Source organism: Canis lupus, chromosome 16 (genome assembly GCF_048164855.1).
Source record: "Canis lupus baileyi chromosome 16, mCanLup2.hap1, whole genome shotgun sequence".
In the NCBI taxonomy this organism is placed as follows: Eukaryota; Metazoa; Chordata; class Mammalia; order Carnivora; family Canidae; genus Canis; species Canis lupus.
The window spans coordinates 9,904,784-9,928,853 of NC_132853.1; the positions used below are offsets into that span (position 1 = coordinate 9,904,784).

The 24,070-nt window shown below is 60.3% G+C and overlaps 1 long non-coding RNA gene across 2 annotated transcripts; it reads left to right on the forward strand.

Annotated features, from left to right (window-relative positions):
• Positions 1-642: 642 nt before the first annotated feature.
• Positions 643-20,869, forward strand: LOC140605928 (uncharacterized). Of its 2 annotated transcripts, none has more exons than XR_012008450.1 (3): positions 643-668; positions 18,554-18,695; positions 19,599-20,869. It is a non-coding gene; the product is annotated as an uncharacterized lncRNA (long non-coding RNA). The 2 variants fall into 2 exon arrangements; XR_012008451.1 differs by lacking the exon at positions 643-668 and adding an exon at positions 2,180-3,944.
• The last annotated feature ends 3,201 nt before the right edge of the window (positions 20,870-24,070 follow it).

The following is a 24,070-nucleotide window of genomic DNA, read 5'->3' on the forward strand; positions in this document are numbered from 1 at the left end:
AAGCTCCCCACCCTTAAGCCCCCCGGAGTGACTTGCAGACTGCTCTCTGCTTACTCCTGTGATGCTGGACCACTTGTCCTGCCCCTGATCTGTGCAGCCCACGCAGCCAGTGTGTCCCCCGCCCCACAGACCTGACCTGGAAGAGATACATTCCTCCTTGGGGCTCCCATGGGGCTCTAGGAGTGTGTGGGCCAGGGTGACACACACATCTATCTCCCCCAAACTGGTGCTCTGTGAGCAAGGCCACCTAGTCTGGTCCCTGGTGGAGTCCCTGGCACCCTGGGTACTTGATAAAATGGCTTGAATGAGTATGTGAATGATGACTCTGGGGCCCCTGGGCCCTAAAATGCCAGATTCATGGCTGCTGTGGGTGGGGGACTCCCAACCTCCACCACCCGTGAGGCTGCTCCACCTTGCCTCTGCCCCAGGCGTCCCCTTCAGACCTCTGCCCTCCTGCCTCCAGAATCTGCAGCTGGGCCCCCAGCCCCTGTATGGGGCACTGGGGAGTGCTGGTCTGGCCGCTGCCCTGATGGCTGGTGACCGGTGAGCCTGCCATTGTCCACGAGAGGGCGCTGACAGCCCGCCCATGGAGGCTGGGAGGCTGGGTGGCGCAGGGAAGGGGCGGGAGGAGCCTGAGCAGGTTCTCGGGGCCTGAGCGGGATGTGCAGGTATGCGCTTGTCTACACAGATATGGGGGTCTGAGGGCGGTGGGCCAGGGCAGCCAAGGTGGTCCATGATGGGCGCAGGTCAGGAGTGGGGTGGGCCCGGGGCAGGCGGCCCCCTCGGCACTGCCCTCTGCATGGCTTTAGTCAGGGACCCCACCGGCCTCCGTGCTCTGTGCGTGGGCCTGTGCTCCCTGGGCTCTGCCTCTGCCCCGCATCCCTCAGCCCCAGCACTCAGGGGCACGGCCCTGCTGCTTGTGGAAACCCCAGTTCCTGGGCCCTGGGGACCCTGCATCTGTGTTTGGGGCTCTCCTGGGAAGACTTGCGGCCACTCCTGGACATCCTACCAGGTCCCCGAGCCATCTGATCCCCGGGGATGCGGGGTGTCAGGCAGGGGAGGCAGTGGGAGCAGGGTCGAGGTTTAGCGGTGGTTGACCTGGGGCACAGAGACTGGCATCTGGAGGTGGTCCAGGCTGAGAAGTGCTGGTGGTGGGTGGGGTGGAGGAGGCTAGGGGGCACAGGGGCATCATTCCCAAGCCGAGTCTAAAGTCCTCCAGGAGCAAAGGAAACCCGAGGATGAGGGTGCAGAGGAGGTCCAGGGTGTGGGTCGGAGCGAGTCTGTGGGTGAGACAGACAGTGGGGTCCTCCTGGAAGCAGGTGCGGGGGCAGGTCGGGAGCCGGCACTGGATGTGGGGGCACCCAGGAGATGGGCCTGGGGTCACAGACTCTGGGGCAGCTCAGGGCCCCACGGTGCAGAAGGCCCAAGGTGGATGGCGGGTGAAGCACTCAGCACGCTGTCAAGCTGAGCACTCGGGAGGGGCCACCACCTGGGGGGTGGGCAGGGATGGGTCCTCGCCCTCCACCACCAACCTGTCCCCAGGGTGTGCCCCTAGCACATCTGTCCTCTTGTCCCTGGTCACACTGCCACTTAGTCTAGGTCAAGGGTGTCTGCGTCCCCCTACACCTGGTCCCTTCCTGGTGCAGCAGCCGCTGCGCTCCCCTGGCCACAGGCCACTCTGAGACCCCATCCTGGCTGTCGCCCCCATCCTGGCTGTCGCCGCCCAGTGTCTGCCTGCACCATGTCCATGTGCCTCGGCCCTCCCTGTGCCTGCTGGCCTCTCCGGCCTCCGGGGCTCGTGCTGTCTCTCTGTCACTCTCCTGGGGGCAGTTTCTCGGCCTCAGGATGGGCTTAGATCCAGGCCCATCTGCTTTGCCCGTACCTGGCGTTTCTCCCTGTGGCCTCCATGTAATTACAGAGCTGTGCATGCGCTCCCCGTGCTGGCTGCCCCCCTGCCCCTGATGCAGTCTACGGGGTGGGGGTGGGGCCGTCTGCTCTACCCAGCCCCAGCCCAGCCCCCAGCCCCAGCCCCCAGCCCCAGCCCCCAGGCCCTAGCTCCCAGCCCTCAGCCCCAGTCCCCAGGTCCCCCAGCCCACAGGCCCCCCCGGCCCCCAGCCCCAGCCCCCAGGACTCCCAGCCTCCAGCCCCTAGCCCCCAGGCCCCAACCCCCAGCCCTCAGCCCCCAGTCTCTGGCTCCCAGCCCCAGTCCCAACCCTGGACGAGGTCTGTAGGCCCACAGAAAGATCTGTTGAACGAATGAACGGAGAAGCTCCCAGCGCGGTCAGCTCTCTGAGCCTCAGTGTCCCCACCTGTGAAGCTATGAGAATGTCATTTGTTGTGAGGGCCGAACAGTGATCCGGGTGGAGGCTTATGGCAGTGCCTGACCCTCAGTGCTCAGCAGCGTGGCCGCTGCCACCGTGACCTCTCCCACCGCCAGCACCGGCTCCCGCCATGGCCCGAGCTAGGAGTGCTGACCACGTGCCAGCTACTCGCTGGGCTGTCCTGGGGACGAGGCACCTCTAGGAGGCGGGGAGGGCCATCCCACAGTGTGAGCCCTCGTGGCCGTGGGCAGAGTGGGGACAGAGCTCCTGGGAGGGGCTGAGGGCCCCCGCTGGGATGGGCCCTGGCCCCGCCCCACGTGTCCCTGCTCTGTGCTTGAGCCAGAAGTGTGTCGCTCCCTAAAAACTGACTTGGCACCGGGCAAGCTAGAATAAGACAGCGCCTGCCTTCCCCACTGGGCTGGATTCCTTCCGAATGGAAGACAAATGCATTTTAATTTGTTCCAACTTGACACAACTTCCACCCCACCCCCACCTTGAGAAATTGGGTCACCAAGCAAAGAAGTCCTTAGCTGGCTCAAACTCACAATTTTTTCCCCCATGAAATGGCCCTTGTGCCTTTTATTACACAGAAGGCTCCTGTGGGGCTGACCCTCTGGACACTTGGTCCTGGGCTCAGAGAGTTCTAGAAATGGATGGGCTTTGGGGAGCTGTAGGGCAGCTCAGGAGCTCGTTACCCCGGGAGCTGGAAGAGGCCTCAGACAGGGCTTCACCTCTGCTCGTGCACTTAAGGGGAGTGGAGGACGGGGTGCAGAGCAGGGGCTCACCCCGGGTCCCTGGGTGTGGTGTCGCTTCCGGTGCGAGGTGCTTGGTCAGGAGGCTTCGGTGCCAGGGCTGGGAGTGGCTCTCGCCTCCTTTTCCTCATCACACCTTAATGAAGACAGGGCTGCTGGGGCCTGGGGGTCGCGCACGCAGGCTTAGTGACTCCGGGCTCCCACTCGGCCTCCCGGGGCGTGCAGGCCCCGGCCTCTTGCCCTGGCTCCAGGCCTAGGATTATCCCTCGGCTGATGTGCCGTGGTCTCCAGCCACCAGTCGAAGCAGCCATATACCTTTCCGCCCGTTGATCCCCCATCCATCCATCCTTCTGTCCACACTTCTGTCTGTCGGCTGGTCTGCCCACTATCCATCATCCATGTGCTCATCCGGCCCTGCACCCACCCACTCGCCCGCCCACCGCTCCCTCCTCCGTCGCCCCCATCCATCCATCTGTCCCTCTGTCCCCTCGTTCTATAAATGTTTCCCTTGGGCCAGTCACGATGCCACTTCAGGGCCGTGAGCAGGGAGGGAGGGACCCCGGGGGGACAGCCAGGGACCTGCCCTCACAGAGACAGAGGCTGGTGTGGACAGCGAGCCAAGTGGCTGCACCCGGAGGGGTCGGGGAGGGGCCTGGCGGAGTGAGGAGCCATGCCCACGAACCGGAGGGCTTCCCGGAGGACAGACAGCTGCGCGGAGATCCTGGAGGCCCGTCTCCCGGGCCACGCCGGTTCTCCCCACGGCGTCTCCCAGTATGTGTGGAGGAGGCAGCAAGGAGACGTCTGTGTCGCCCGCCCGCACGGGTGGCGCCACCAGCCTGCCCACAAGCCATCTGCCTCTTTCCTCTCCCGGGTGAGTGCGCTGGAGCCCGTGGGCTGCCTGCCTCCTGGCACAGTCGCCAGCTGCTCACGTGGGCCCTGGATCCCACCCCACGGAGCAGGGAGGGGGTCTCTCTTCCCGGTTGGGACGGGGCTGGGCCTGCAGAGCCCAGCGGCACCAGCGGGCTGCTCTTCCCGGGGGCACCGCACTTCACAGTTTAGGAGGTTCGCTTTTGTGACAGTCCGGGGAGAGGGCAAGGCAGTGACTGCGGCGGCCTGATGCAAGTGGAAACTGAGGATCTAGGAGGTTGGCGGCTTGGGGCCAGCACAGAGTCCCCAGGGACAGGCCGGAGGCTTCTTCTCCACGGGATATGTGATCTGTGCAGCCCGGGCTGGGGGTGGGGCTTGGGGGAGGGCGAGGGGCACAGAGCTTCGGCGGGAGGGTGGCCTGGGGTAGGAGCGATGAGCCCTACCCTCTGGTGAGCTTCTCACACGTGTGTGTGTGTGTGTGTGTGTGTGTGTGTGTGGTCACAGGGACCCTGCCCGTAGCAGGAGGCCATCACTCAGCACTCAGTGAGGGTCGGCTCAGTCATTCACCACTTGAGCTCCTGCTGTGTACTTGGTCCCGGGTGGCCAGGCTCTAGCAGATTTCTCCCCCTCGGCTCTGTTGCTCTTGGGGGCTGGTCCTTCCTGGTCGTGGTTCCTGTGTATTGTAGGGGGGTGAGCAGCATCCCTAGATGCCAGGACATGGCCGAGTGTCCCTGGTGGTGAGCAGGGTCCCCGTTGAAAACTGCTGGTCTATGGCGGTGAATACCACAGAGCCCCGGCTGCCTTCCTGGAGCTCGCAGGCCGTGGCGGATATGGGAACACTCAGCTCGAGCTGCAGGGGGGCCCCTCAGTGGTCGGGCCTGAGGGCTAGCAGGTGGTGGGGCAGGGAGCTCTGGATACAGGGTCGGGGTGTCTGGAGAACAGAGCCTCTGCTGAGCCGGGGAGGCCAGGGGAGGTGCCAGGGTGTCGTGCACGGTATCCTGCATGTGGAGGTTCCTGAGTCCAGGGGGCAGGGCCTCGCCTTTTCCCTCTCTTGCCAGGTCACCTCTGCTCTGGGATGCCCCTGCCCTGTCTGCACAGGTGGGAGGCTGTGGAGGGGGGCAGCCGACTGCCCAGGGATCACTGAAGGTGGTGATCAGAGGCTCAGACCCAGAGCCTCATTAAAAAGGACACACAGCAGAAAGGCCCTCCCTGGGGAGCGTGATGAGCCTCCCGCCTCACGGCCCGGTCCCCGGATAAGGGCCACTGCCACAGTGGGCGGGCAGCAGGCAGGCTGGTCTGCTGGGCTGGGGTCCACCAGGCCTCAGGGGCATCTCAACACCTCAGGCTCCTCTGAGGAGCCTGGAGGGGTGTGGAGGGGGCAGAGAGAAGTATAAGGCAGGCCCCAGCTGAGAAGGAGCCAGGGGGAGGCTGGGCTGCAGGTCGTGGAGACCAGGGGCCCCTTCTGGTCCTGGTGATGTGATATCCCCTTCTGAGCTGCCGTCCCATCCCTCAGGGCTGTCCAGTGGAGATAGGGCAGGGCCAGCGGACTTTGGGGGACACCGAGCATTGGGGTTGTCCACCGCAGTGGAGACCAGATCGCCTCATTCTGCCTCCCGTCTTCCCTCCCGAGAGGACACAGGGTTTGCACAGGAGGGCTGCTCTGGGATCATGGCCTGGATCCTGGGTGGGGAGCATGGGAGGAAGGAGATGAGGGCAGGACACAGGTCGGGCGCCTGTCTCAGATGCCCCATGTCCTTACGCGCAGAGGGACAGAGGTGGGCAGAGCAGCAACCAGACATGGAGGCAGCGCGGTCGAGGTGCCAGGGGTCGGTGTGGGGGTGGGGCTGGACTCTGAGAGGGGACGGGTTTGGGGCACCGGGCTCTGGAGTTGTGGCAGAAAACTGATTTGGGTCAGTTCAATCTTTTCTAAGTATAAATAAAAGTCAGAATTTCTTCTCTTAATTAATTTTGGCTGTTGGACTGTGAGTCTTTGAGCGTGACTCTAGCCGAGACGGGCTGCCTGGGTCTCACAGCGAGTGTACAGCAGAGGGAAAACCTCGGCCAGGCCCAGGGCCTCCGGGAAGGGCTGCTCGCTTGGGAAGGGAGACACGGGCCTGAGCCACGTCTGCAGGGGGTGCTCTGCTTGGTCTGGGGAGGGCTTTCCTTGGTGGGAGTTGGTGTCTGGCGGGCACCAACACTTGGAAGGAGCTCAGGATTGGGGCCCCCCAAGCTGGGCCCAGCACTGTGTGCATTCAACCCCTGAGTGGGGCCCTGTGCCCCCCAAGCCCCCAGGCCAGAGGGGAGGTCTCCTGCTAAGGCCCCCCTGCTGGCAAGTGGCCTCAGCAGGATTTGAACTCAGCTCTGCCACAGTCCCTGCCCTCCACTAGTGGCCATGCCAGAGCTGTGGGCCGGCCACCCCGTTTCCACCTTCACGGCTGCCCGCCAGGGGTTAGGCAGTCTGCCTCCTCTTCCCCAGCCCCTGCCTAAAGCACCACCCATTGCTCCCTGACCACTCTGTGACCCTGCATGGGTCACCTCTCAACACTCCCATCTCTCACCTTTTCTGAGCCTGCCCTCGTGGCTGGGAAGAAGGCCGAAACCTTCCCAGAGGCCCTGGCTTGCTGCTGGGTGGTGCAGGGGCTTGGGAAGGATATCCTTCCTTGCTGGGTGCCGGGACGGGGGTCCAAGGCAGAAGGAAAGCAGGGCCCCTTGTTCACAATTATGAAGGAGTTCAGCATGCAAGAGCAAGACATGGCCCTGGGTGCAGGGACGCATGGCTGCCTGCCTCCCGGACCTGCCCGGCCCTCGCTCACACTCCCCAGGACGGCCTCTGGGGCCTCTTCCAGGGGTAGAAGGGCAGCACGGGACCCATCCTGCAGTCAGCACGGGCCCCACTGCTCCTGAAACCACACACAAAGGGTTTGGACCAACGGCCATTAGGGTGATGCTCAGTGGACCCACAGGTGGGAAGAAGGGTGGGGCCGGGGCCAACTTTTCCTCTGCCTCACCCACAAGGCTGGGGGTCCCCGCTGTGCTGACACAGGGGCTGAGACATGTGAGGCAGGAGCAGGGTTTGAGTTCACACACATTCAAGCCCGTCTCTGCCACCGAGAGCAGTGGGGCCTTGGGCAAGTCATGGGGGCTCTTGGGACCTCAGGCTTTTCATCAGGGAATCAGAAGCTGGACTGGTCCTGTGTGTTGGGAGGCACTGAGGATGACCCAGGAGCCAGGTTGGGTCAGAGCCCTGGAGCCCTAGAGGTTCAGAGCCAAGTCTGTACGAGGAGGGGGCTGACTTCCAGGCCGCCCCTCCCTCGGCCTCTGCTCCCTCTGTGGTCCCAGCTCCACAGGAGCTCTTCCCCGGACAGGACCTCCTGCTCCTCATGGCTCGATGGTCATATTTATTTTATTCTAGGCTTTGATCTATAAAATGCCTGTGTGTACCCAGAAAAATCTCCAGAAGGTGCTGGCTCCTGCCTCACATTTTAGTAGTGAAATATGGGGTTTAAACATTTTACAGGCTGGCGGTAACATTTTACTAGAGAGACCCATTGGCTGGAGGTCAGTGGCTCGGTGTGTCTCTCCTGGGACTCAGGGAGAGGCAGAGCCAGGGGGATGTGGCTGGCTCCGTGTCCAGAGACAGCCGCCGGGGGCCCCACCCCGCAGACCCGGGAGGGGTGGAGGTTGGGTGGATGACACACAGAAGGGCTGGCTGGGACAGCAGCAAGCTACTCATGATGATGCCTGTGATGAGAATATCACTGTGGGGACCTGGGGTTCCTCCCTGCACCAGGGCAGATGCCCCCCTCCCTTCTCTTTGGGGCTATCAGACCCTTCTCCTGGCCCCTGTCTAGCAGGTGCTGGGCATAGGATGGATGCTCAGCTCCACCATGGGGCTCTGTCTTCATGGTGGGACTGTGTACTCCCTCGCTCTGAGCCTGCCTGGCAGTCGGCTCCTTCCTCTGAGCGGCCTCAGAGACATGGGAGCGGTCCCCTGGTTCACCCTGTGCCATTCACCCTCTCAAGAGCACCAAGAGGTGAGGATGGGCCAGACATCATGCGTGAAGGCACAATTTTCAGGACACTGGACGCTGGGCAACAAAGGACAGTGATTTCTGGGGAGTGGAAGCAAACAGGGGAGCCCCTGACGGTGCCCACTCACACCCTGGATGGAGTTTTCAGGCCGTGACACAGGAGGAGCCTGCCCAAAGCCTTGAGTTGAGGAGGGGGCCCTGCAAGCCCAGGGAGACCAGGGTAGCTGGAGCAGATGAAGCAGAGCCCCGGAGGAGAGAGCACGTCCACAGAGGAGGTTTGCGGGGTCTCGGGGCCTTCATCTGAGTGCCAGTCACTGCGTGTGAGTGACGACAGCTCCTGGGGCCGAGGAGAAGTCCACCACCTGAAGGATGGGAGCAAACAGCCTTGGGAGCCGACCCAGGGAGGAGCGGGGAAGGAGCGCGCCTTCCCACCAGCCAGACGGAAAGCCTCGCAGTTCCTGAGTCCCCAGGCACGCGCTCAGAAGGGTCTCGCCTCAGTTGCCGGGAATAATTAGACCTGATGGAGCATCGTTCTGGTCCTGCATACGAAAGCTTAAAAGGAAGACCAAAGGGTTCAAAGTGTTTCAAAATAAATGCATCCTGAAACAAAGCTCGAGACTGTGGATATGGATAAAAAGGATTCGGCACCCAAAAAGGTCAACGACACGATGCTGGGGGTTCAACAGGAAATGACCAGGCACACAGGAAGCAGGAAAACGTGACCCCCAAGGAGGAGAACCCCAATCATGAAAACCCCTCCCCATCCAGTGTTAGAGTTGGCGGGTGGGTGTGAAATCCACCGCCGGGATGGCTTTCCAGCCATCCGAAAAGCCAGAGGAGAAGCAGCAGCATCATAAGTAGAGTCATGGAAGCTATGAAAGGCCTGAATCAGACTCCCAGAGACAAAACCTGCAAAGTCCGGTGTCTGAGATGAAAAACACACTGAGGAATGAAACATCACGGAGAAAAGATTAGTGAACTTGAAGATGTATCGGTAGCATTGATCCGGACAAATGAAGAGCCGTCTGAAATACGAGCAGCCCCTGAGGGGATTTTTGTCAAGTAGCAGAATACACACTCCACGGGGTCCTGGGGGGAGAGGGGAGCGAGGGGGCAGGACACATTTGGAGAAATCACAGCCCACAAATGTTCACGTTTGACCTCACAGATTCGGGGAGCTCGGTGAGCCCCAGGCACAGGAGCATGAAGGCCCCCAGCGAAGCAAATCACGAGCCCTCCTCAGCCCTGGGACACAGGGACGTCTGACAGGTAGTCCATGGGAAGTACGGGGACGAGAAGGGATCTGTCGTGGGAACCAGGAGGGACAGCAGAAGCGGCTTGGAAGCGAGACAGAAGGCTCATAGCCAGGAGTCTCTACCCAGTGAGGCTCCATCAGAGACGAAGGCGGGAGGAGGCCCATCTGGGAGCACAGTGCAGAGGGGGCTGGCCACCAAGAAGCCAACCGCAGGGAGCCCTGAGGCGACTGTCAGGAAGAGGGCCGGTGCCGGGTGGGACCGCAGGCCCAGCCCAAGGAGCCAGGACCGTGATATGGCGACAGCGAGGGTGAGCATCCACGTGTACAAAACGCACAGTGTGTATGGACACCGTCCTCATGGTTCAGGTCAGCAGAGTGCTGCCAGGGGCCCAGCCCCTCACATTCCAATTTCCACAAAACCCTGACAGGGCAGGTTGCAGTTCCTGTCTCCATCCTGCTGCTAAGGAAACTGAGGCTGGAGCGGTCAGGTGCTCTGGACGCCCAGCAGAACAGGCACCGGCCCAGGGATGAATCCAGCCCCCAGCCACCCTGTTCTCTGCTCCTCTTGCATCAATCTGGTCCCTTCTGTCCCCCGGCGCCCCCCATCTCGGGCAGTGTCCCCCCATCCCCCACCATGCTCACAGGCCCCTGGGGCTGGCCAGGGAAAGGCGGGATGCTGGGCCCTTTCCCTCTAGGCCCCACACTCTGTGGCACCGCCAGAGCCCCAGCTCTCCTGAACCTCCAGGATATGAAGTAGGGGCGGGCTGTTGCCATGGCAACCACTCATCACTTATTGATGACCTAAGGAAGCACTTGCTCCAAAGGTGGAGGGCGATTTGCAGGTGCTGCCTCCCTCTGGGCGGCTCCACTGGGGGCCAGCTCTGCTCGCAGGCCCTTCTGGGCTCAGGGTAGGCCCCAGGTGGGTGGAGGGCTGGGGTGGGGGGAGGTCGGAGACCCTGCTCTTGGCTCCTCCTTTCTGCTTCTCCTCCCAGTGCTTGGTCACACAGTGGGTCCCTCGGGATGGGTCAGACCCCCACCTGCGGGCCTGGGTGCACTCAGTACCCCAGGGTCCATGTCTGAGCCCCCCAGACCATCTGTCCATCTGCACCCCACCCGTTCCACGGGGGTGGGGGTGGGCTCACGCGCCTTTGTCCGTTTCCAGCTTAGAGAACGTGTGCTCATGTGGAAAACCAAGAAACAGGCAATTGAGTTGGAGAAGTGATAGTGGCCGGCCGTCAGCACCGGGCCAGAAATAAGCGTGCCCTCATTCGGCACACACGCTTCCAGGGAAGTTTTGACAAAAATAAGTACATGTGTAATGGGTTTATATAATTTTTTAAATTGTGGAAGAATGCAGATAACACGAAGTACACCACTCCAGCTATTTTTAAGTGTGTAGTTCTGTGGCATTGGGCCCGTTCACATGGTTGTGTAACCCTGTCCCCGTGACACGAGGCCCCCGCCACCCCCAGCCCCACCCCCACCCTCCTGCTCCTGCGTCTGCGGATCCCACTCCTTTGGATAACTCCTATAAATGGAATCCTGCAGGATCTGTCCTCTGGAGACTGGCTTCCTTCATTGAGCATGACGTCCTCCGGTCCTTCCATGCTGTACCGGGATGGCCTTCCTTTTAGAGGCTCCGTCACATTCCACCATACAGATCTGCCACATTGTGCTTATCCATCGTCCCCGGGGTGGATGCCTGGGCTCGTGATGGTCTTATTGGAAGAGCCGGACAGGGGAGGTGGGCCTCTTGTGCCTTCCCACCCTTTCCAGGCCAACTTACTCCCTCAGATACTCCTCTCCTTGCCCTGACGTCTCTCGCGTTGTCTGGCCCCATAGTCACACACCTCCAGACACTCATCCGACGTCAAGCCCTTGCTTTTTGGGCTGAGGTCCCTCTGGGCGGGGTGCAGTTGCTTCCAGGGGGCTGTCAGCTGATTCTCCAAGCCCTGCCTGGTCTCCCCGGCACCCAGCTCCAGCAGAGTCCAAGAGAGGCAAGGGGCAGAAAGGTGCCCTGGATGGGTGTACCTGTTGCCGGGGGCCCTCGTGTGGGTGCTAGAGAGACCACCTCTGAGGGTCTCTCACCTGTGGGGGATCTCTCCTTGACATGGGGAAGCCCCCTCCTGAGGTCACCTGGCCACTCCAAGTGGTCCTCATGGGAAGGGCCTCTTTCAAGATGACCCAAGCCCAGCTCCCCTCCTGGAGAAGCCCATTTGAGTCCTTGCCCCCAAACAGGGCCATGCGGTCCTGCCACAAGCAGTGAGGACTCTTTGCTCTCTGTCACAGGGGTGCTCCAGACACAGCCCCTGGCCTGGGATAGCTCGCGTGTGGGTGCCCAGCCCGGGGGTCCCCCAGCTTGACTCACAGTGACAGGAGGAGTACCTACCTCCCTGCCTAAGGTGGGGGGTGCAGGACACAGCACATGGTGATGTTTCCTGCAGGGACATGCCCATCCTATTCTCCTAACCCTTGGCAGGCTCCTGATGTCCTCTTACAGGGTCGGAGGTGTGGGAGGGTGGCAGGTGTAGGCCCCTGGCTCGAGGATGTGTGGATCACTTGGAACCTGTTACACAGGGGTTTCAGATGAATGCTCAGGCGATGGTTCCCATGTCCAGGTGCATGTGGAGAGGTCACATCCAGCCAGGAATGGGGTCATGGCACTAGCCAGCCTTGGAGAGAGCCTCACTCAAGAGTGGGTAGGACTCCTGGGGGCCGCAGTGGAGGCTGTGTTCAGGAGACAGCAAGGGTCACACTGTAGTCACCACGCAGGGAAACAGGTGAGTATTTCAGGAGCAGCAAAGGGCTGGCATGGCTGCAAAAGCCCTGGGGTCAGGAGATTAACTGGGGACGCTGGCCGCTCAGACTCTGCCTTTGGCGCTGTTTGCCTGAGTGGGACTAGCTGTCGGGCACACAGGGTGTTTGTGAGCAGAGGAGAGTCCGTGTGCCGGGGCCACAGGGCTGCTGGGGCTGAGCTCCAGCAGGCTTCCCGGCCAGCCCCGGGTGGGGAAGAAGACGGCCACCCTGTGCTGTGCTCAGTAGCCGGATGACAAATGAATCTGCAGAAGGGAAGTTAAGGGTCTTCAGGGAACCCACCAGATTTTTTTTTTTTGCAAGGAAAGAGCCATAAATTGAGGCTGTAGTTTAGAGCTATTAGGGCCTAACTCCTGCCCTGGTAGGCACATGAGCCCATTCAGGGGGCCGGCTGCGGGTGGGGAGGAGGTGGAGGGGCCGAACAGGAGATGGAGATCCTATGCAGGAGTGGAGGCTGCACACCCTCCTGTCCTACGTGGAACCTAAGGTGAACACCAGGGCCGCTGCCCTCAGGTGACTGTGGCAGGGGGGTGGGCGTGGGGATCCCAGACCCAGATATGTACATACAGCCACACGGGGAGCCCCCAGGGATGCCCTCCATCCTAGATTGGCCGCTCTGCAGACCTGCAGAGGCACACAGTCTGGTGCGGAGACCCAGGGGAGCCAGGACCAGGGGGCACAGGCTGCAGCCCCAGGGCCTGGGGGTCCTTCTGGCTCACTGGGGGCCACGATGGGGTTGGGGGGCCCCCGACCTGGCCAAGTAGCTTGGGTCAGTTACTTGTGCTGCCAGTTCTTTGCTCTCTTCCCATTCATAGGTGGTGTCAAATCCCTAGCCCCTGGGAATCTGGGTTGGTCCCCCTGACTTGCTTGGCCACCAGAAGGCAGAGGAGGCCAGGTTGTGGGACTTCAGAGGCAAGGTCCTCGGAAGCCCCGAGCTCCACCCGGCCTGCGGGCATCCTGCTCTCGTGGCCTGGGCCAGGCCCTAAGACTCATGGGGAGAGGCACCCACAGGTGAGCCGCCCTGTGGCTCACCCAGAGGAGGGCTTCGAAAGGCAGGAGTGAGGGAAGATCCTCCATGAGTGGAATTGGGCACTGCATCTGCTCATCCTCTGTGTAGGAAGACAAGTGGCCCAAAGAGGCTTACAGACAGCGGCAAATGGCCTGGCTGGTTTGCCTGTGGCCTGAGGGAAAAGACTGGGGGGTGGGGATGATGTGTCAGCCTGGCGGGCCAGCTGGCACCCAGGTATTTGGTTAAACACCATGCTAGGTGTGTCTGTGAGGGGTTTCGGGATGGGATTAACTAATTCGAATACATAGACTGAGTGGATCACCCTCCCCAGTGCAGGTGGGCCTCGTCCAATCAGTTGAAGACCTGGCTAGAACAGAAGGTGGGGTAAGGGAGAACTTGCTCTCGATCTGACTGTTTGAGCCGGGACATGGGTCTGGTCCTGCGCTCAGGTTGGAACTTATGCCACTGGCTCTCTGAGGCTCGTGGGACTTCTCGGCCTCCATAACCTCACGGGCCAATCCTTATCTATCAATCTATCAATCATCTGTCTCTCTGTCATCCATCTCTCCACCTGTCCTATTGGTTCTGTTTCTCTGGAGAAGCCTGTCCAGTACGACTGGGTCCTAGGAAGTCTGGGGTACGGGCATGTGGGGAGAAGATTTGGCAGTGGCCCCGCGGTCACAGGTTGAAGCCAGCAGAGGAGCCTCAGTATCCAGGAAGACAATGTGACTCAGCTGGGGGATGTCACGCAGCTTCGGTCATCAGCCATTCCAGCATTAGCACAGGGAACGCGAGGACCAGTGGCCGCCATGGTGGAGAGGGAGGCTACCCATGGGCCCTGGAAATATTTAGCTGCCGCCACCCCTGAATGTCCAACCAGCCTGCAATAAAGGTGGGGAGGAGCCCTGGGGTGACACCTGCTCCCTGGGAGGCTGACTGGCCACAGGGCTCGAGTTGACTCTTGGGAGCTCAGCTGAGCTGCGGGGTCACGAGTTCAGAGAGAGGAGCCAGAAGGAGGGAAGTGGCCCCGAGCTTACTGGCTCCTGGCCAGGGTATAAGGAGGGGCTGAACCAGAGAAAGCACCTAGTGGACAGGTGCACCCAGGGAAGCTCAAGCCGGGCCTTGGGGGGAGAACTGGGAGGTGGGAAGGCCTCAAGTCTCAGTGGATGGCAGTGTCCTCCAGGCCCCCAGAGGAGATCTGGGCACAGGGGCCTGGGAGGACCCATGCCCGAGGCCCACTGAGGAGCGTCCTGAGGGGAGGTGGGCAGAGGCAGGAATGTGCAGGAACAGGCCTTGCTGGCCGGCAGAGTCCTGGCCCGCAGCCCCCTCTGAAACCGTGGTGTCTGGCCTATCACCTGGTGTGGTGGTCCCTGGTCCAGCCCCTGTGGTCACCTGCGGTCGGGCCCGGAGAGTCACAGGGAAGGGATGGAGTTCCTTTCTCAATAGCAACAGAGCCCTGTTCCAGGCCTGGGGTCGCCTCATCCACCTACAAGGCCCTGCCAGCATCGCTGTCTGAGGATGTTGGAGTTGGTGGCCCACGGGCACAGGACCCCACATAATGTCCTGTCTGACCCGGTGCCCGTTTAACAGCAAAGGAGGTAGAGTGGGCAGGTACTCATGGCCCCTCGGGGATGAGGTCCGGATCACATCGCTGGCAGAGGGGTGGTGGAGGGTGAGGGGATGACGAACAGAGGGTGGGGAGGGGGAGACCCTGAGACCAGCTCCAGTGCTGTGGGCTGTGGTCCGGTCCTCCAGAGCCTCCTAAACCAGCGACTGGTGGAAGGAGGCTTGGGGAGTTAGAGGCCCCCTCGGCTTCTTCCTCTAGGTGCCTCCAATCTTTCCCTGAGCTAGAAAAACCCAGGCTGAGATCCCAGACTGACCGTCCTGACCCTAAGGTGGACTGTGCCTGCTGCCCAGTCACAGCGAGGCTCCCCCTCCCGGCTCCCAAGGAGGGGAGCTAACTGGCTGCCAGCAGGTGTGGCTGCAAGTGGATTTCAGGGTTTATGGCGCTGAATCCCCTCCCTGACCTACCTGACCCAGAGCCTCCCTTAACCCCCAGCTGTCCTGCTCTGATGGAGGTAAGCACAGGTCCGTGTGCCGTGAATTGGAGAACTGGCAGCAGGTGACTTGATGTCCTGGTGCAGACCATCGAGAACTCGCTGCTGTCACCCACGCTGGCAGGCGGGAGGGTGTATTCCGGGCCCTGAGATGCTCCAGGCCTCCAGGGTGACTCCCCAGGTCATCTCCAGCCTCTGACTTCACCCACCAACTCCCCTGTTGTGGGGGGAGCATCCAACTTTGACACCACTGGATGCACATTTCAGTAATGACCCAGGTTATGAGGCTTCAGAGCCTTACAATTGCATTATTAAAAAGAACTCTCTGAAGGCGCCTAAAATGCATCAAAGTACTCAATATTCCACATCTGATCATAATTAAAAGTAAAAAATACGGCCCAGAAGGGGGCTGCTTGTGACAGATTTGCTGCATGGGGCTAATGGGAGCATTATTAACGCGCGGAAATTGCCGGAGACAGGCCTGGCAGGACGCCCGGTTTCATTGTACGTGTGGAGGCGAGAGGCCGGTGGCGATGAGGACGGCTGACCCCCCGCCCCCCCGAGGCTGGGCGGAGTGGCAGCTCTGTCCCTCGAGCTCTGCCCGGCTCCCATTCTGGGGACCCAGGACCTCTGTGCTGACCGGGAATGGGGGTCACCGTAGTGGTAGGCCGTGCATCTCCTGGGAGGGTACCTGGATGAAGGTGGGAGGTGGGCGCTGGTGGGCAATGGTGGGTGCTTGCGGGTGCTGGCAGATGCTGAGCCATGCCGCCTGGGGTCCCCCTGTTGCTGCAGTGCCGGTACTCAACAGCGGCCCTCGGGGGTCCCTCTGCAGACTCGCCCTTGGCTAAAGAGAACAGCCTGGCCCAGTACCTGCCTTCTTCTGAGGGCAGCCAGCATCCAGCCTGGTGGACGTGGGGTGCGGACAGTCTGGGCCCCTCGCCCGGGCCTAGGATGGCTCTGAGCCCTTGCAGGGTGAGCTGCTGCATGGGTCGAGATTGTGCCTTGAGCAGATTATGCTGCCTGCTCCATTCTCTGCCCGATCCTGCCTCCTGCCCCCCAGGGGCTCATCCTCGGGCGCCCCTGCCGACCCTCCTGCACACCCGCCTCTGACTCATGGACAGTGGCCGGGCAGCTGACCTGTGGCGGGGGAGTAGAGCCATCCTGGGCCCCGGTGGGAACGGTATCTGGGCAGTGGCTCGGGATGGCCAGAGGGAGTAGGGGTCAGGAGACCCTGGCAGGGGCCTGCCTTACCTGATCTCAGCCTCTGACAACAGGCCAGGGGGGCGAGTGGCTCGTTTCCGTGGGCCCCACCTTAGGCACCTGGTGCTCAGAATGAGCTTGCATCACTCCTCATAAGCCCAGCACGGCTGCCTGATTTCGGCTTCCCCGTCCCAGCTCCCAGAAGCCGAACCAACAGTGCCGACGCCGAGACGGGTGGCCTTGTGACCCCCCCTTCCCCCACCCCCATGCCCTGTGCACAAGGGCCTGGCACGTGCACAGATCCTAAAGCCAGAGTCCCGGTTCAAGTCCCACCTCAGCCACGTGCCAGTTGTGTGCTCCTGGCCCAGGTATGTTACTTCCAGCCTCAGTTTCCCAGTCTGGGGTATTATACGGGATTAAATGGTGAGGATGAGGAGGGTCATATGGGGAAGGGGGAGACACACGGTGAGTGCAAGGTCCTGGTGTCAGCTGCTATTGCTGTCAGCACAGAACTGAGGCCCGCATCCTGCTCTGCCTGGAGGTGCCCGGGCACCAGACAACCCTCGCCCGCACCCTGGGACCCGGGGGTCTTGTTAACACTCAGATTCTGATTCAGGGGATGGGTTGGTTTCCTGGGGCCACAGTAAGCTTGGCACACTAGGAATTGGAGATTTATTCTCCCTGTTGTGAGGCCACCAGTCGGAACTCAAGGCGTCACTGGGACTGTGCTCCGCTGGAGGCTCCAGGGAAGGGTCCCTCCTTGTCCCCTGCAGCTGCTGGTGGCTTGGGGTGTCCCTTGACTGGGGGCTGCAACCCCGCACTCCCTGGCCTCTCTCTGCTCCATCCTCTCGTGGCTTCTCCTCTCTGGTGTCACGTCTCCCTCTGCTCCCCGCCCCCCCAACCCGTTAGAAGGACACTGGTGGTGGCAGCCAGGAGTCACAGTCACAGGAGGACAGGACTGCGTGGGGCGGGGACTCTGTGATGGGAATCAGATGCAAAGATACACAGTGGCACTGTGCCCTCTGAAAATCGGGGGGGAGATGATTTACGACCACGGCTTTCCTGGCGGCTTGTGTCTTTGCTGAGGCTCCTGGAAGTGGATAAACAGGAAGAGGATTTAATTAGGTGCCAGGAGCTGAGGAGTGGTGATTAGCACACGGACCCTGTAATGCCTGGTGTTACATGCAGTTAATTACACAGATTGCAGGGGAATTAATGTCGGGCCTTGCTAATGATTTTTTTTTTTTGGAAGAATAATTTTATTTACACAACATGGGCTGAAAGACTTATTGAAAGGAGAGGACTGGGGACAGCGGGGGGCCAGCTGCTCCCAGGGAAGCGGTTCTGCGGTCAGACAGGGCTGGTGTCCTCTCAGCTCGGCCACACCTGGCAGAGACAAGGTGGCCCCAGGTAGATGCCTGCCTGACTGGTGGGCGATGCTGCTCACCGTCCTGGGTTTCTCCAGGAGCTGCCCAACTCAGGTCCCTCCGTCCTGCCCCCTCCTGCCACTAGCGGGCATGTGTCCTGGGCGCCAGCACCTGCAGGATGCTGGGGAGACCAGGGTGGGAGAGCTGCGGTCCTGCTCGCAGGGCATTTGTTTTGTAGCCAGAAAGATACAGAGAGATACGCTGCTCGGTACGGGTGATACGGAGCGGTAGAGACAGAAGCAGGTCTGTGCGGGCAGATGTCTCAGGGGAGGGTGGGGTGGGGGGCGTGGGGTGTCTGGGTCCGCAGGGCCCTGCATCAGCGGAGCTCAGTCAGCCAGGCCTTGTCCCCAGGGAGCCCGTGGGTGAAAAGGCCGCCTCAGTGTGCAGCGGTCCCCAGCCCCGGCCTTCCCTACAAGAGGCACAAGAGGGTCTGTCTCTGCTGCTCGGGATGGGCTGGGGTCTGCAGGCTGAGGGGTTCCTAGGAATGAGGAGGAGCCCAGGGCCAGGAACCCACCCAGGCTTGGTTACACTCCCGCCGGAGTCAAACAGAGCACCAGGGTCACCCTTGGGCAGGACAGGCCACAGACCTGGGGCAGGGTGGCAGGAGAGGGGCAACACCAGGGCCAGAACCTGGCGCCCAGAGGTCCAGACAGGCACGTGTCCTGCATCCCTGAGAAACAGCCTTCCCAGGGGTGCAGTGGGGCCAGGCTGGGAAGCTAACACCCTGTGGTCTGGGCCAGTCCTGCCTGGGGTGTGGCCTGTGGCCATGAGCACATCCACGGAGCTGGAGCCGGCTGCTGTGATGTTCTTGCCTCCAAAGGGAGCAGAGACGCAGGGAGGAGGAGACGCTGGCTGGAGCCAGAGCTGGGAGCACCTGCCAGAGCCCATCCAGTGCCCGGCCCTGCTGGCCAGTGCTCCTGCCTATCCCAGCTCTGGCAGGTTGGGTGAGAAGGCCTGAGCAGGTGGGTGTTCACCCCTCCTTCCTCTCTGTGTTCTCTGTCCCTCCTCCCCTCCCTCCATCCTCCCCCTTCCCTTCTCCCTCCTCCCAGCATCCAGCCCACTATATGGACACTGACGGGACCAGGATTCTCTCTTCACTCACCCCACCGGGGTCCCCCCACACTGACTTTCCCCCACGCAACCTGGCCCCGTGACCACTACCGCCCTCTGCCCTGGAGCTCTGAGCGGGGTGTGTGTTCCGTGTCTCAAGTGGCATGCTCTGAGCCATAGCACCCACCCAGGCAAGTTGGGTGGGCCACCTGGAGGGGCATCTGGTGTGTCCTGGAGTGCAGGCTGCACCACCCCTGGACTCGCCTGGTGTGGTTGTGGTGCATCCCTCAGTGGCAGTGGCAGGAGGGGGACCCAGCAGCTGTGACGCCCTGCCAGGTCCCCCTCCAAGGGTTGGAAGGAGCACCCCTGGGGGCGGCTCCTGCCTGGGGGACCCTCTTCCTCCTCGGAGCCTTCCTGGGTCTGGCTTGCCTTGTCTCTGCCCAAGTACGAGGTGGAGGCATTGCTCAGGAGCAAGCCGAGAAACACAAATCAGGTCATTTCTGTGGTTTTACATGTGAGTAAGACGCTCGGATATAACAATCGGAGAAGAAAGAAGGAAGAATGGTCAAAACTCATGCTAGTAATTTACATTTAGGATTTTTCTCAGAATGACATTAAATAGCAAAACACATTGTGTGGAAACCAAACAAAACTCTGGATTTCAGCCCCACTAATGGCCCATTTTCCCACTTTGTTGGGCTGGAACCCTGCATTTTCATTTTGCTCTGGGCCCCTGCACATAGGCCTGACCCATGTCCCCACCCTGGGCTCACCCCTGTCTCTATCCCTCCCCACTCTGCCTCTTTCCTCCTTAGGCTCCTGCTCCATAACCTTTCATGGTTCCTCCCACTGTCTGGCCTCACTGTGAGCCCTCGAGGATACCTTCCAACAACACTGTGCTCCACTTCCCGCCGCCTCCCTGTTGACCCCTGGACCCCACAATTTATAAGGGAGAAGGGCCCCTTTGTCCTCCTCATCTCCCAGACAGGGTGGGATTTGGCAAAGCAGAGAAGGGAGCCCGGGACCTGCCTGGTGGTGCTGATTCCTGGCTCGTGTCCCTTCTCTGCACACATCATGGAGGAGCCCCTGCGGTATTGGGGCCTGGCAGTCTCTGCACATCTCCACTGTGTGACCCAGGGAGCCTCCCCCAGGACACTTAGCCTGCTCCGTGAACGCCCTCCTCCCAGGACCACTCTGGGGCCTCCAGATCTCGTGGGAGGCCGCACATGGTGCCCCTGGCTGCCCCTTGGGGACCTCTACTACTGGCAAGGAAAGAGAAACTGGTAATCGGTGCTCCCAATGTGCATGGCAATGCCACTGGCTGGCCAGGACCTGCTCCCGGCGTTTGAAAGGTCCCCTGAGCTCATCTGCTTGTTCATTTGCACTGTCTATGGAGAAAGCAAATGTCAACTTGTGCTGCCCAGACCGCTGCTTGCACTCCCCTCATTAGTGGTGTCTGAAATCATAGAGTTTCTCTGTGTTCTCGTTATGTGCAAATGACCTCCCAAAAGCACTTCCGAGGGGCATGTAGACCCAAGACGGCCCCTTCTAGAGGGGCTTTGGTTCTTGGGACGAGGGTGCCTCTGCCTTGGGGAGGGACTTCCAATGGATCGAAACTGGAGGGAGGGACCCAGCGGGGGGTGCCTAGGATCCCGAGTTTGGGAGACCCTTGTGGGCACACCTGCCTTGAAGGGCCGGGACCTAGGGGTTCCCACACAGCTGTGAGGGGAGACAGAGGTGGCAGGTGCAGGCTGATTCCCACCCCGGGGAAGCTCATTGTGGAGGCACACGTAGCTCACCGTAGCCCCTGCTGCTCAGCTACGCTGGATATGCCCAGTCTGCGCAGGGCACTTCTCGCTCTCCACTTAAAAGGATGCGTTTGGCAAACCTCAGGATGTCGTTAAAATTTCATGGGCTCCCCCTAAGCGGAGGACCATCGGCCGTAACCTCGATCGAGTCAGATCTGTGCCTGGTCCAGGTGTGTCTCCTGTTGGCGAGCACATCTCTCCTCGATGTCACAGAAATGAGACACCATCCCGGAGCTGGCAGGACAGGTTGGCCGGGCCCTGACTTGCTGGCGGGGACGCTGTCAGAATGAATTCATTTCCAAATAAAGCATTGTTAACACTGCTATTAAATGCCTGATGACTCTTTTTTCCTTCTCCAAACTATATTTCAGGGCCAGGCGTATGCCAGCCATGATGAATATTTCATTGTAAAGTGAGCTCTCGCCGCTCCTGCAGCAGTGTGCACATCATGAGGCGTGGGGAGGCCACGCCAGCTGGTCCTGCTCCCGCTGCCCTGAGTGGGGGGCCACCGGCCCACAGCCCGCATGATCTAGATGCGGAGGCCCCCACCAGCCCCCTGACTCTGTGGCCGCCAGCCTGCACCGGCCACCTGAAGGGCTCACTGTCATAGGTGCCTGGGCTCTGCTTGCCACCGGGGGTGCCATCCACCAATCCTAGGGCCGGTCCCAGCCTCCCCATCCTGGAGTGCAGAGCCCCCTCTTCAAGAAGCACTCCCAGACCCTCCCGACCCTCCCACAGCTCAGTCCCTCTGAGCCCCAAGTGAGCAGTGGGATTGAACACACGTGAGTGCCTGAAGTCTGTGGATGCGTTGATTCATAAATAAGCGTGTGGGCTCATTACGAAGGTGCTTGGCGCATAGCAGACGTTCATTAAACACTTGAAAAATGCACCCATGGCCGATGAATGAATGCACGAATATGAATTAGTTAATTAAAAGGCATGGATGAGCAACTGGATGTCTGTTTGTCCTCTGCAGGCAGTGGTCACCAGTAAACAGTGTTATGGGCTGGGATGAATGCCAGCTGACCAGGCCCGTGACCCCCGCCACTGCCGAGCCGCCCCTGCTCCAGCTGGTGGACCCACTCCTGGAGGTGTTCTGATGGGTGCCAGTGCCTGGGGAAGGCCAGGGGCTGCCCCTCCTGGGGGCTGCTTGCCTAATTGACCTGCTCCGGGCTGCTCCTCTGAGCAAGAAGCACCTTCCTGGCAGGTGGTGGCCCTGCCCACTGTACTGCAGACAGCTTCTCTGAAATATTTCCCCAGTAATGAGAATCTGCAAAACCTCATTAATCCTGACAGCCATAATTAGGGTTCACAGACATCGTGTCTGGGCCTAGCTCAAGCCACTATTTGCTTGCTTCTCAGACAGGAAAGGGCTGACTGCAGGAGTCTGTGAATCAAGGCCAGGCACTCGGCCGGCGGGTGCTCCGTCAACGCTCTGAGAGAAGGAGCATGCTCGGGTGCCTGGGCACCGACTAGGGAGGTAAGTGAAGTCCTTGGAGAGCTGTGTGGTGGCTCTCGGGTCCTCTCACCTGGGTCCCCAGCCCTCCCATGGTCCTCACGGGAGACTGCTTGATGGAAGACATTCCAGGCCCACCTGGGTGGCACCAGTCTTGGGCAGTGCAGAGGGCCAGTCACCCACCTGCTGCCTGAAGTGTCACCCCTCTGGCTTCTTTCTTTTGGCTTCTTTCCTACAATTTAATTTAATAGACTTGTGTGTGTGTGTGTGTGTGTGTGTGTGTGTGTGTGTTAAGCAGTCTTGAGTTCACAGAAACATGAAGGCACATTTATAGACGGTTGTATGGCGACATGCACCTGTCACGACACATCACAGGGATGGCTTCTCTGTCCTAAACACCCTTGGTGCTCCATCTATCTACCCCTGGAAACTCCTAATCCTTTCACTGTCTCCAAAATGTGGCCTTTCCCAGAATGCTGTAGAGCCACCAACACACATGCTTGGCCTTCCCATGCTGGTGTCTCAACAATACACTCGTGAGTTTCCCCCATGTCTTTTCGCGGACTAATCGCTCGTTTCTTTTTAGCGCTGAGTACTATTCCACTCTCTGGATGGACCACGCTGTATTTATTCACTCACCTTCTCAGGGACATCTTGGCCACATCCAAATTTGGGAAATTGTAAGCAAAACTACCATCAAATTCCACGAATGGGTTTTTTGGCAGATATGAATTTTCAACTAATTTGGGTGAGTGCCAAGGCGAATGGTATGGGAATAACACTGTCCAATTTTGTGAGAAATTGCCAACTCGTGTTGCAGAGTGCTGGAGAGTGCTGGCCAGGCTCCGCGGGCGCCCCACGCTGACCGTTTGCCCCTCGCAGCCAGCATTCTGGAAGCTGGCTGTTCTCAGAGGTGCATGGTGGGGTCTCGCTGTTGTTCTGGTTTGCGTTTCCCTGAGGACGGTGACGTGGAGCATCTCTCCACGGGCTTGTTGGCCACTTGTGTATCTTCTTCACTGTCTGCTCAGATGTTTTGCCCATTTTTAATTGGGTTTTCTGTTTTTCCTCATTGTTGAGTTTGAAGAGCACTTTATCAGACACTCTGTGGGTATTTTTCCCATCTGTGGCTTATCTTCTCATGTCCTAACATCGTCTTTTGCAGAGCAGAAGGTTTTAATTTTAACAAGGTCCCGCTTTCATGCAGAGGCGGTGTCTCTCATGCTGTCGCTGAGAAGTCATTGATGTGCCCAGGGTCTTCTGGGTTTTTCTTCTCTGATCTAGAAGTTTTCAGACCTTACGTTGAAATCTGTGATCCATTTCAAGTTGACTTTTATGAAAGGTGTTAGGTCTGTGTCTAACTTTCACTGTTTTGCATGTGGGTGTCCAGGGCTCTCCTTTTAAAATGTGGTCCTTGCCCTGCCTGCACACGGCCATCCTGCTCCCGGCCCAGCCTGGAGGCCGGGGAGGGGGCATGGGTCACAGCCTTCCCTGGGGGGCACGCCTGCACCCTGGTGCCTGGTCTCTGCCCCTCAAGATGAGAAAAAAGCCCAATCACCAGCCCTGTGCTCAGTCCTCGTGCACACATGTGGCTGGGGCAGTGGACCCACAGAAGCCGGTGTTTCGTTCCTGTTCCCTTCCAGGCAGGTGCCCGTGGGCTGTGCAGGCCCTCATGCTGATGATGCTGGCTGGTGGGGTCCAGGCTGCCAGCCACTCTTCCCTGGGCCAGGCCCCTGCTTCAGGCCACAATGGGTCTGCGGAGGAGACACTCAGCTGTGGCATAGCCTGCTGGGGACCCCGAGAGGGCTCAAGGATGTGGGGGCGCAGACACAGATAGGAAGCCATTTGGGGGGGTAGGGAAGGAGGAGGAGGTACCATCCAAGGGAGACTTATGGGCCAGAAAAAAATTAGTTGAAAGTATCGGTGAGAAGAGAGGGGGACACGGAGACATCTCAGTACTTCCCTGGAGGAGGGTCCGGCAGGAGCACATGTGGCAGTGCCACAGGATATGGTGTTGTTGGCTGCT